This window comes from Oratosquilla oratoria, chromosome 25, assembly GCF_046742065.1.
Source record: "Oratosquilla oratoria isolate Oo_2021 chromosome 25, ASM4674206v1, whole genome shotgun sequence".
Classification (NCBI taxonomy): Eukaryota; Metazoa; Arthropoda; class Malacostraca; order Stomatopoda; family Squillidae; genus Oratosquilla; species Oratosquilla oratoria.
In genome coordinates this window covers 5786736-5799235 of record NC_134801.1, presented here as the reverse complement: position 1 = coordinate 5799235, position 12500 = coordinate 5786736, and positions in this window count along the sequence as shown.

Sequence of the window (12500 nt, the reverse complement as noted above, 5' to 3'; positions counted from 1 at the left end):
AAATAATAATGAATTGACATATACAGTAACTAATGATAAATGAAAATCAAACAGACAAATGATAACAAAACAAAAACAAATAATATAAAATAAATTATAATTATTACAGCATCTTGCTTAGGTGTTTATCTAAATGATTCTTAAAGCTTCGAACTGAACTACATTGCACTACCTGTTCAGGAAGTTTATTCCATTCATTAACTACACGCTTGGCAAAGTTGTTTCTACCTACTTCCAAATTGAATCTATTTCCAGACAGTTTGAGACCATTGTTTTTTGTCTGATTCTCATTCAATGTGAAAATTTTGTCACTATTGATGTTGTCAATTCCCTTTAGAATTTTAAAGACCTGTATCAAGTCACCTCTGAGTCTACGCTTTTTTAGGGAAAACAGATTCATATGTTTTAGTCGATTTTCGTATGATTTATTTTTGATATTTGGAATCAGTTTTGTGGCTGGCCGTTGTACTTTTTCCAGTCTGTCAATGTCTTTAAGAGATTCGGCGACCATACGGAAACAGCATATTCCAAATCTGGACGAACTAACGATATATATAGCTTGTTAATGAGTGACGGACTTTTGAAATTAAAAGATCGCGCAATCAGTCCTAGAATCTTATTTGCTTTCTCAGAGGCTGAAACACACTGCTTGGATGATTTGAGGTCGTTACTGATAATTACGCCGAGATCTTTTTCACTATCCACTTTTGTTAACGAACTTCCAAACAACTTGTAATCGTACTTACTGTTATTTTTACCTATGTTAAATTTCATTAACCACTTTTCAGACCATTGCTGTAATTTATCTAAATCTTCTTGAATATCTAATTGGTTTGAGTGATCCTTTGCCATTCCGCACAGTTTTGTATCATCAGCAAATTTGGAAACAGTAGATTTTAGTCCATGGTCTATATCATTTATATATACTATGAATAGAAGTGGCCCAAGAACGGAACCCTGAGGAACTCCACTAGCAACATTTTTTCATCTAGAAGTGTTTTCCATTTAAAACAACTCTCTGTTTTCGACCATTCAACCAATTACTAGTCCAACCTAATAGGCTACAACTTATTCCGTGTAAAGCAAATTTAGTAAGTAGTCTTTCGTGTGGGACGGTATCAAAAGCTTTTGCAAAGTCTAGATATATTAAATCTATATTGTTTCTTTTGTCATAATTCGAAATAACTGTGTTGTAGAATTCGAGTAAGTTAGCCACACAAGAACGTTTCCGTCTGAAACCATGCTGGCTATCATTTATCAAACGGTTACTTTCTAAATGATGTTCGATAGCATCTCTGATGATAGTTTCCATTATTTTTCCTACGATTGAAGTCAAACTTATAGGCCTATAGTTATTTGGCTTCTTTTTGTCACCCTTTTTGAATATGGGAGAAACGTTAGCTAGCTTCCATTCTCTTGGGACATCTCCGGATATGATGGATTTCTTGAAAATAATTTCACAATCTTATTTTTCATTTCCTTTAAGATTCTTGGATGCCAACCGTCAGGCCCTGGTGTTTTATTACCGAGCTAAAATAATTGTTTAAGATATTACACATTCCTTCATTTGATTATTCAAGTTGACTGTCAGTAGATAATACTGGACCAATGTGATTCCTAACAACCTTTTTATCTCTAATGTAACTATAGATTTCTTTGGGATTCTCTTTGGATTTATCAACGATGTTCATTTCGTATCGTCGTTTTCTTTTTCTTATTGCCTTTTTTAAATCTCTCTGTATTGATACATAACTTTCATAGTCATTAGATGCACCCGAGTACTTATATTTCTTATAAGCCTGTCTCTTTTTAGCAATACTTTTTTCAGTTTCTTTGTCGAACCACTTTGGGCAAGCCTGATTTGGGGGAAATCTGTCCTTAAAAGGAATGAAAGTTTTAATCATCTTAGTGAGTGTATTTTGAAAAATTTCCCACGTCTGATCTACAGGTCTTTCGTTTAATTTTGCCTCCCAATCTGTAAGCTGAAGCTCCTGACGTAGTCCTATGAACTGAGCTTTACTGAAATCGGGTATTTTAGAAATACAAGTATCTATTCTAAAAAAAATTAGGAGTTTGAATCTAACTAAGTAGTGATCGCTATTTGCAACAGATTCACCGACTTCTACATCAGTTACCATGCTTTCGCGGCTATTGATCAATAGATCGAGTAAGTTTCCATATCTTGTGGGCTCTTTTATATGCTGAATTAAGTAATTGTCACCAAGAAAATCAATCAAGCGACTACCTATATGGCCATGTTCAAGGGTCATCCAATCAATGTCAGTAAAATTGAAATCACTCACTATCAATAAATCCCGGTTGCAGAAACTAGACAGTTCTTGAAATAACAGTTTGTCTCTGCTAATGATAATGTCTTTGGCCTATATATTACACCTATATTCATTTTTTGTACATTTGTTTGGGTTAACTCAACCCACAAACTATCATACGCATCCTGTTTCACTTTCTCTAAAACATAAGCATAAACATTGTTTTTAACGTACAACAGAACACCCCCATCTTTCTTGTGGTTTCTATCCTGATGAAAGTGTTTAAATCCCGCAATATTAAATTCAGCTTCAAACTCTGTACCATTTAACCATGTCTCAGTTATTCCTATCATATCGAGATTTTCGCTTATGACATACACACAAACACACACACACACACACACACACACACACACACACACACACACACACACACACACACACACACACACACACACACACACACACACACACACACACACACACACACACATATATATATATATATATATATATATACATATATATACATATATATATTCATATATATATGTATATATATATTCATATATATACATATATATATATATATATATATATACATGCGAAGCATGTTCGATTAGTAATGAGAAAATTTCAAGAGAAGCAGTATATATTCTTCGATCAAAAAACTACTACATTAAGCAATTGCGCATACATGTTGTCTATAAAATGATTAATTGGTACCTTTCAATATTTTTGGGTTTGAGTGCAACGGTGGACGCTGTGGAACCAGTTTAACCCAGTTTGCCTCTCTGCCAACAATTCACAAGATGCAGGGAAACATGGAGCAAAGTGACGCCATTAACTTTTGTGTTAAACTTAAGGAAAGCAAATAAGAAGCTTGTGGAACTTAGAGGATGCCTATGGAAATTAACTAATGAGTAAAACAAATTTCTATAGGTGGTTTAAAATATTTTCTGAAGGAAATGAACAGGTTAAGCATGAACCCAGAGCTGGAGCACCGAACAGTGCACATAAGGAGGAAAACATTGGGGAAATGCAAAGGTGTAGGACCGTCAAAAAACTGTGAGGTTGGTATATGACGCTGTTAGTATTAATATAGGCACAGTGAATACAGTTCTGACCGAAGATCTGAAGCTCCACAAAGCCTGTGCCAAGTTCATGCCAAATTTTTACCCCAACGACCAGAGGCAGTGTCGTATGGAATGATGCACTGACACTCTCGATATGATAGCGGTTGATTCAGGTTTCCTGAATAAACTAGTGGCATGTGACGAGAGTTGGGTGTTCACCAACGACCTTAAGAGCAAACGTCAGAGTGCCCAGTGTAAGCAAACGTCATCCCCCAGACCCAAGAAGACAAATATGAGCAGGTCACAAGATAGGGACATGGTCATTTCTTTCTTTGACTCCAAGGGGTTCATTCATGTTGAATGGGTTCCTGAAGGCCAATGCGTCAATAAAGAGTATTACTTTAAATTTCTACAAAGGGTCAGGGAGAGGATGAGGAAGAAGAGGCCGGAACATTAGTACAGTGGTGAGGGGTGGTTCCACCAGCACAATGCCCCATCCCACAGGTCAACGCTTGTGACCACGTGGATGGCCAACAGGGAAATGAAAATGTTACAACACCCACCCTAGAGCCTTGACCTGGCCTCTTGTGACTTCTGTTCCCACGCATGAAAAACAGTCTCAGGGGAGTCAGATTCCAGTCAACACAGAAGCTGAAAGAAACATTGAAAAATTACCAGAAGGGACAACTGAAGAAGTACCTTGAGGAGATCTTTCAGGAATGGGAGAGACATCTGCAGAAGCGTGTAGATGCGAGATGCCATTATTTTGAAGGAGATAAATTTTTGCAAGCTTATGTAAATAATAAATGTCTCTCCTGAAATTTTCTCATCACTTATTGAACACACCTAGTACGTATATAGCAACACGCACCTCATATAAATACAAATACCATCTTGCGGGCATTCTGTTGTAGAATAATTCTTGTCCAATTACCTAGCTATGATTACGATCTGAACAGGCAAAAAGTTGTGCAAGTGCTTGAGGATTAGGGAAAACTAAATTTCCTTATATGCATGAATACATGTGTGACGTTAATTTTACTGGTTTTCTGAGAAGAGTCTGGCAAAACAATCGTCATTGTAATTATATTTTCATATTGCACAATATTCTGAAATTAATTGTCATTGATAAGGAGAATAAATATCTTTCTCTGCTTTTCACCCCATACTACTTCTTTCCTCTCCCTCCCTCTGCCTCTGGTTCTCTCTCCCTCCTTTCTGCTCCTCTCTGCTTCTATCTACCCTTCTCTCTTTCACCATGTCACTCCCGTTCCCACCTCTCCCTCTCTTTTTATTTCTTTCTCAGCTTGTGCGAGTTTGTGTTTATGTTTGTATATATATGTATATGTATATATATATATATATATATATATATATATATATACATGACAACATCTTGACAGGTTGTGAGAGAGGCAGAAGGAAAATGCACAAATAGAACGAGAGTTTATTCTTTAACTAGTTTCGCACTATGGTGCTTCTTCAGAAAGAATGTTACACTATAGAAAATACTGGCAATAAATCCAGAAAATGTGTGGGTAATGAACTAGGATAGGCCTGATCTTAAGGAGGCTCTAATTCTTGCTTGTTGGTCGTACTGACAATACGTGAGATGCTTTTGGTGATAATTTGTCCCGTATTCTTCCATTCTTTTGCTTCGCACCGTGCTGTTGTCTCCAATAATTTAATATCACATACTCTATTGTTCGTACATTTATTGGTGGCCATGTACAGAGCTTCTACGATATTTTTCATGGACATCCACATCTCTTGTGACGTAGGTAAGAAAACTAGTGACCTTACCAAACCAAAGATAGAAAATAGCAATACCGGAAGTTTAGTTTACAAAAGTCCATGTTCAGGGTGTGACAGTGCATATATAGGAGAAACATACAGGGGATTAATCAAAAGATTAAATGAACACAAAGCCGATGTTTGATACCACCGCAACACCAACTCACTCGTGAACCTCATAGACGACGAAGGACATCTACCTAAATGGGATTAAGCGAATATTCTACATAATAATCTCAGCAAAAGGCAAAGAAAAATCGTAGAAGCTCTGTACATAGCCACCAATAAATGTACGAACAATAGAGTAGGTGACATCAAATTATCGGAGACAACAGCACGGCACGCAGAAAAAGAATGGAAGAAAAAGGGACAAATGATCACCAGAAACATTCCACAGAGCGTCAGTACAGCCAACACGCAAGAGTTAGAGCTTCCTTGAACTCAGATCTATCCTAGTTCATTACCCACACATTTTCTATATTTATTGCCATTATTGTGGTAGGGGAAAAGGATACTGCCAGCAAGTATTCCCACTTGGATCGTAAGAGGCGAGAAAAAAAGGGACGGGGATTGGGACTAGGCATCCCTCTCCTTGTAGCCCTACAGGGCACATTCCTAGAAAAAAAGGTAGCGGCATAAGAGGGGCTGGAGGGCCTCGGTCCAGCACCCTTAGGTTTGGGTCTTTTAATGTGCGTGGATGTGGTACAGATGCGAGTAAAAGGGAAGAGATAGGTAGTATGTTTGTGAGAAGAAAGATGGATGTGTTGGCTTTGAGTGAAACTAAGCTGAAAGGGAAGGGCGATTGTAAGTTTGGGAGTGTAAGTGGGAGGTTATCAGGAGTGAAGAGAGGGCGAGGGAGGGAAGGGGTGGCTATACTAGTAAGTGAAGAGATAGGTAAACGTGTAGTGGAGTGGAAGGAGGTTTCCTCAAGGATAATGTGGATGAAGATGAAACTGGGAAAGGAGATGTGGGTTTTTGTAAGTGCATATGGGCCTGGCAGTGAGAAGAATGTAGAAGAAAGGGAGGCTTTTTGGATATATTTAAATGAGTGCATAGAGGGTTTAGGGAGAAGTGTAAATGTAATAGTACTGGGAGACCTTAATGCTAGGGTAGGAAAGGAGCCAATTGATGGAGTGGTTGGGAAATGTGGAGTTCCAGGAAAGAATAGTAGTGGAGAGTTGATGGTGGAAATGTGTCTAGAAAGAGAGTTGATGATAGCAAATACAGTGTTTCGGAAGAAAGTCAAGCATAAGTACACATGGTAGAGGGTGGTGGAGGGAAAGGTGGTAGATAGAGCTTTAATGGACTATGTAGTGGTAAATAGGATTATGATAGGAAGAGTTAGGGATGTACATGTGCTAAGGGGAGAGGGTGGGGGAATATCAGATCATTTTCTGGTGGAAGGTAAGTTGAAAGTGGAGGACAGATGGAGGAAGAGGAAAGGGACAAAAGGTAGGGAGGTGCTTAGAGTGAACTCTCTAAACGAAGAGGAAAAGGAGAAGGAGTACAAGGGTAAGCTGAAGGAGGAGTGGGAGGGAGTGAAGGATAGAGTGGAGGTAGGTGTGGAGGAGGAATGGGGATGGTTCAAGGAGGGAGTCATAAAGTGTGCAAGGATGGTGTGTGGAACAAGAAGGTCAGGAGGAAATAGAAGGAAGGGTAGTGAATGGTGGGATGAGGAAAGGAAGAAGGTTGTAGAAGAAAAGCGAGCTTTCACAGATTGGTTACAAAGTAGGACGAGGGAGTCATATGAGACGTACAGGGAAAAGAAAAGAGAAGTAAAGAAAAAGGTAAAGGAGGCAAAGAGGAGAGCAGATGTAAAATGGGGTAAGAGTATGACAGAAAATTTTGAAAATAATAAAAAGATGTTTTGTGAAAGAAATTAAGAGAGGAAGAGGAGGCGAATCAAGTGGGGAAGAAAAGGTAAAAGGTGCAGATGGAGAGATGATAATGGAGGAGAAGGCAGTAAGGGGAAGATGGGCAGAATATTTTAGGGAGTTGCTTAATGTGAATGAGGATAGGGAGGGAAAGATAGCTGCAGTGGGAAATGCTAAGAAAATGACCGTGATGAGTGAGGAAAATGGAGGAGAAATAAGGAAGGATGAAGTGAAGGCAGCAGTTAAGATGATGAAAGCAGGTAAGACACCTGGTCTGGATGGATGTCATGTTGAATGTCTTAAAAAAGGAGGTATAGTGATGGTGGACTGGTTGGTGAGGTTATTTAATGTTTGCTGTAGAGAAAGTAGAGTGCCAGAGGACTGGAGGAGTGCGTGTATAGTTCCACTTTACAAGGGAAAGGGGGACAAGTGTGAATGTAGTAGTTTCAGAGGAATTAGCTTGTTAAGTGTAGTTGGGAAGGCTTATGGGAGGATCTTGATTGAGAGGATTAGGAGAGGAACAGAGGGAGTAATTGGTGAGGAACAGTGTGGGTTTAGGACAGGTAGAGATTGTGTAGATCAGATTTTTGTGGTAAGACAGATATGTGAGAAACCTATAGGTAAGAGGAAGGATGTTTTCTGGGCCTTTATGGATCTGGAAAAGGCTTACGACAGGGTAGACAGAAAGGCATTGTGGGAGGTTATGCGGATATACGGGATAGGAGGAAAGCTTCTGGGAGCTGTCAAGAGTTTTTATGAGAGTAGTAGAGCTTGTGTCAGGATTAGAAATGGAGAGAGTGAGTGGTTTGAGGTAAAGGTGGGACTTCGTCAAGGATGCGTTATGTCACCATGGCTGTTCAACTTATACATAGATGGGGTGGTGCGAGAGGTGAATGCAAGGGTAGTGGGTCAGGGATTGGAGATGGTTAAAGAAAATGGAGAAAAGTGGGAGGTGAGCCAGCTGTTGTTTGCGGACGACACTGCGCTTGTGGCAGGATCGGAGGAGGGATTGAGGAAGCTGGTGACAGAGTTTGGGAGAGTGTGTGATAGAAGAAAGCTGAAGATAAATGTGGGTAAAAGTAAGGTGATGAGATGTACAAGGGGTGAAAGTGGCAGTAATCTGGAAGTGAGCATTAAGGGAGAGCAACTGGAGGAAGTGGATAGTTTTAGATATTTGGGTGCAAATGTGGCAGGAAAGGGTGGAGTGAAGGTGGAGGTAGAATGTAGATTGAGAGAAGCGAGTAAATGCCTTGGTGGTTTAAAAAGTGAAATGAGGAATAGGAATCTGGGAATGGATGCTAAGAGGAGACTGTATGAAGGAGTGATTGTGCCAACAGCACTGTATGGAGCAGAAACATGGAACATAAGAGAGGAAGAGAGAAGGAACTTGAATGTGTTTGAGATGAAGTGTCTGAGAAGTATGATGGGGGTTACTAGGCTAGATAGAGTGAGAAATGAAGAAGTGAGGAGGAGAACAGGGGTGGAAAGGGAGCTGGGAGATAGGGTGGATGAAAGAGTATTAGGATGGTTTGGACACATGGAAAGAATGAGTGAAGAAAGACTAGTAAAGGAGGTATGGAAGGCAGATGTGGAGGGAGTGAACATGAGGGGACGTCCTAGGATGAGATGGATGGATGGGGTGAAGGGGGCTTTGGGGAAGGGGGGAATGTCGGTTGAGGAGGGACGGGAGAGGACAGAAGACAGGGGTGAATGGAGAATGGTTGTATATGGAAAATGTTGTGATGCATGAGGTGGATTGGATGGGGGAATAGGGGTGAGGTAGTGTGTGTGAGCAAAAATTTTTGACGCAGCCCGAAGGGATTTCTCCCCGTCCTCTCCTTTATATGGGGGGACGGAGAGGGGGGGTCGCCGATTTAATGAAGCGGCCTTGCTGTGGATGTGCTGTGTCCTGCGACACTGCTTCTGACCCAGGGCAGTGGACAGGGTGCAGGGATGACCCGTCATCTAGGAGGTGCTAAGATGGGAGGGAGGGTGGAGGGGTGTGGAGTGTTTTCGGGGATGAAATGGGTGGGAATGTTTTTGTGCCTTGTCCTTTTTGGCTACCCCCCTGGTAAGGGGGAAAAAGCCTTGGTATATGTATGTATGTGTGTATGTATTTTCTATTGGAAAAATTATTTCTGAAGAAACACCATAGTACAAAACTAGTTAAAGAATACACTCTCGTTCTATTTGTGCGTTTTCCCTCTGCCTCTCTCTCTCTCATATATATATATATATATATATATATATATATATATATATATATATATATATATATATATTATATAGATTGTATCACCAACAACGAGGTCCTCTCTCGTGCGGCCCTCCCCAGTGTTGAGGCCACTATCCTCCAGCACCGCCTTCGCTGGGTGGGACACGTCGCTCGGATGGAACCCTCTCGCCTTCCTAAAATCATTCTCTACGGAGAACTGGCCCACGGCAAAAGACCACGTGGAGCCCCTAAACGCCGTTACAAGGACCAACTCAAGCTCTCTTTGACACAAGCTGGCATCCCCCCAACTGACTGGGAAGACATGGCTCAGGACCGGTTGGTGTGGAGGCAAGCGGTCAAGAGTGGCGTGGAGAGCTTCGAAACTCAACGGAGAGAACGGGATAAACAACGACGCGAGGAGAGGAAAGCGAAGGCGACGCAGCCCCAGCCTTCACCGACCCTCCCCTGCGATTCATGCCCGCGGCTTTTCCGGCACCGACTGGGGTTGCTCAGCCATATTAGACATCTACACGGAGGAACATCCTGAAAAGAAGGAAACGAGGGTCCTCCCATACTCGGACAACGAGGGGATGCCAACGACGAACGAATATATATATATATATATATATATATATATATATATATATACATGTTGCAAAAATAATCACAATAACGCGTGACGAAAAGATATTGCAGAAACCACAGGGAAATTAAAGTCGGAATACTGAACGTTTTCGTCTATTACGACATCCTTAGAGTACAAGAAAGAAAAAATAGAACACAATATTTATACAGAAGAAAGAAAACTGGGAGAGGTCATAGTCAAATAAAACCTTCGGGCATTATACATACAACACATTCAATTACAAATGGAAATGTTAATGTTAATAAAAATACATATACATTCATATACACATGGAAATGAGAATGGTAATAGTAACAAGAAAAAAAATAAATAAAAAATAATAAAATAAAAAGAACAAAAACCATGTAGCCGAAAGGTCCATAGGACAATTGGTACAATTAGGAAACTAGGTACTGCTTTACTATCCTATGATTATAAATTATTTGGTTAAACCAAACCACAAGTAATATTATTATCAAATTGTAAAAAAAAAAAAAAAAAAAAAAAAAAAAAAAAAAAAAAAAAAAAAAAAAAAAAAAAAAAAAAAAAAAAAAAAAAAAAAAAAAAAAAAAAACAGAAACACGAAAACTGGAAAGGTTATGCCACATAAAACTTTCGGACGTTATACATACATACACACTCATATACACAGAAATATTAATGGTAACAGTAAATGAAAAAATACATACACAATCATATACACATGGAAATAATAATGGTAATAGTAAAACAAACAAAAAACACAAAAGAACAAAACCTTGTGGCTGAAAGGTCCACAGGACATTTGCTACCATTAGGAAATTTGGTACTGTTTTACTATCCTATTAATTATAAAATTGTCTAGCTTAAATAAACCTAAACTCAAGTTAATATTATTATTATTATTATTATTATTATTATTATTATTATTATTATTATTTTTATTATTATTATTATCATTATTATTATTATTATTATTATTATTATTATTATTATTATTATTATTATTATTATTATTATTATTATTATTATTATTATTATTATTATTATTATTATTATTATTATTATTATTATTATTATTATTATTATTATTATTATTATTATTATTATTATTATTATCATTATTATTATTATTATTATTATTATCATTATCATTATTATCATTATCATTATCATCATCATCATCATCATCATCATCATCATCATCATCATCATCATCATCATCATCATCATCATCATCATCATCATCACAACGAAATGTCACATTAGGATGTAATGTCATAGGACAAAATGTCGCAATGGGATGTAATGACAGTGGAGGACAAAAGATCACGATGGGAAGTAATGATAGTGTAGAACAAAATATCACGATAGGATGTAATGATAATGGAGGAGAAAATATCACGGTAGGATATAATGTCAGTGAAGGACAAAATATAATTTTAGGAAGGGATACCGGACTGAATGTCAATGAAGGCCAAAATATCAAGATAGGATGTAATTTCAGTGGAAAACAAAAGATCACGATGGGATGTAATTATAGTGGAGGAAAAAATATCATGTACTTTAATGCTCGTAGTATTAGGAACAAATTTCAAGAAATACAGGCGTATGTCAAAAGCGAATATCCCGATATGATAGGAATAACTGAGACATGGTTAAATGGTACAGAGTTCGAAGCTGAATTAAATATTGCGGGATTTAAACACTTTCATCAGGATAGAAACCACAAGAAAGGTGGGGGTGTTCTATTGTACGTTAAAAACAATGTTCATGCTTGTGTTTTAGAGAAAGTGAAACAGGATGCATATGATAGTTTGTGGGTTGAGTTAACCCAAACAAATGGACAAAAAATGAATATAGGTGTAATATATAGGCCAAAGACATTATCATTAGCAGACGACCAACTGTTATTTCAAGAACTGTCTAGTTTCTGCAACCGGGATTTATTGATAATGGGTGATTTCAATTTTACTGACATTGATTGGATGACCCTTGAACATGCCCATATAGGTAGTCGTTTGATTGATTTTCTTGGTGACAATTACTTAATTCAGCATGTAAAAGAGCCCACAAGATATGGAAACTTACTCGATCTTTTGATCACTAGCCGCGAAAGCATGGTAACTGATGTAGAAGTCGGTGAATCTGTTGCAAATAGCGATCACAACTTAGTTAGATTCAAACTCCTAAACAATTTTAGAATAGATACTTGTGTTTCTAAAATACCCGATTTCAGTAAAGCTCAGTTCATAGGACTACGTCAGGAGCTTCAGCTTACAGATTGGGAGGCAAAATTAAACGAAAAACCTGTAGATCAGATGTGGGAAATATTTCAAAATACGCTCACTAAGATGATTCAAACTTACATTCCTTTTAAAGACAGACGTCCCCCAAATCAGGCTCGCCCAAAGTGGCTCGACAAAGAAACTGAAAAAAGTATTGCTAAAAAGAGACAGGCTTATAAGAAATATAAGTGCTCAGGTGCATCTTATGACTATGAAAATTATGTATCAATACAGAGAGATTTAAAAAAGACAATAAGGAAAAGAAAACGACAGTACGAAATGAACATCGCTGATAAATCCAAAGAGAATCTCAAAGAATTTTATAGTTACATTAGAGATAAAAAGGTTGTTAGGAATCACATTGGTCCACTACTATCTG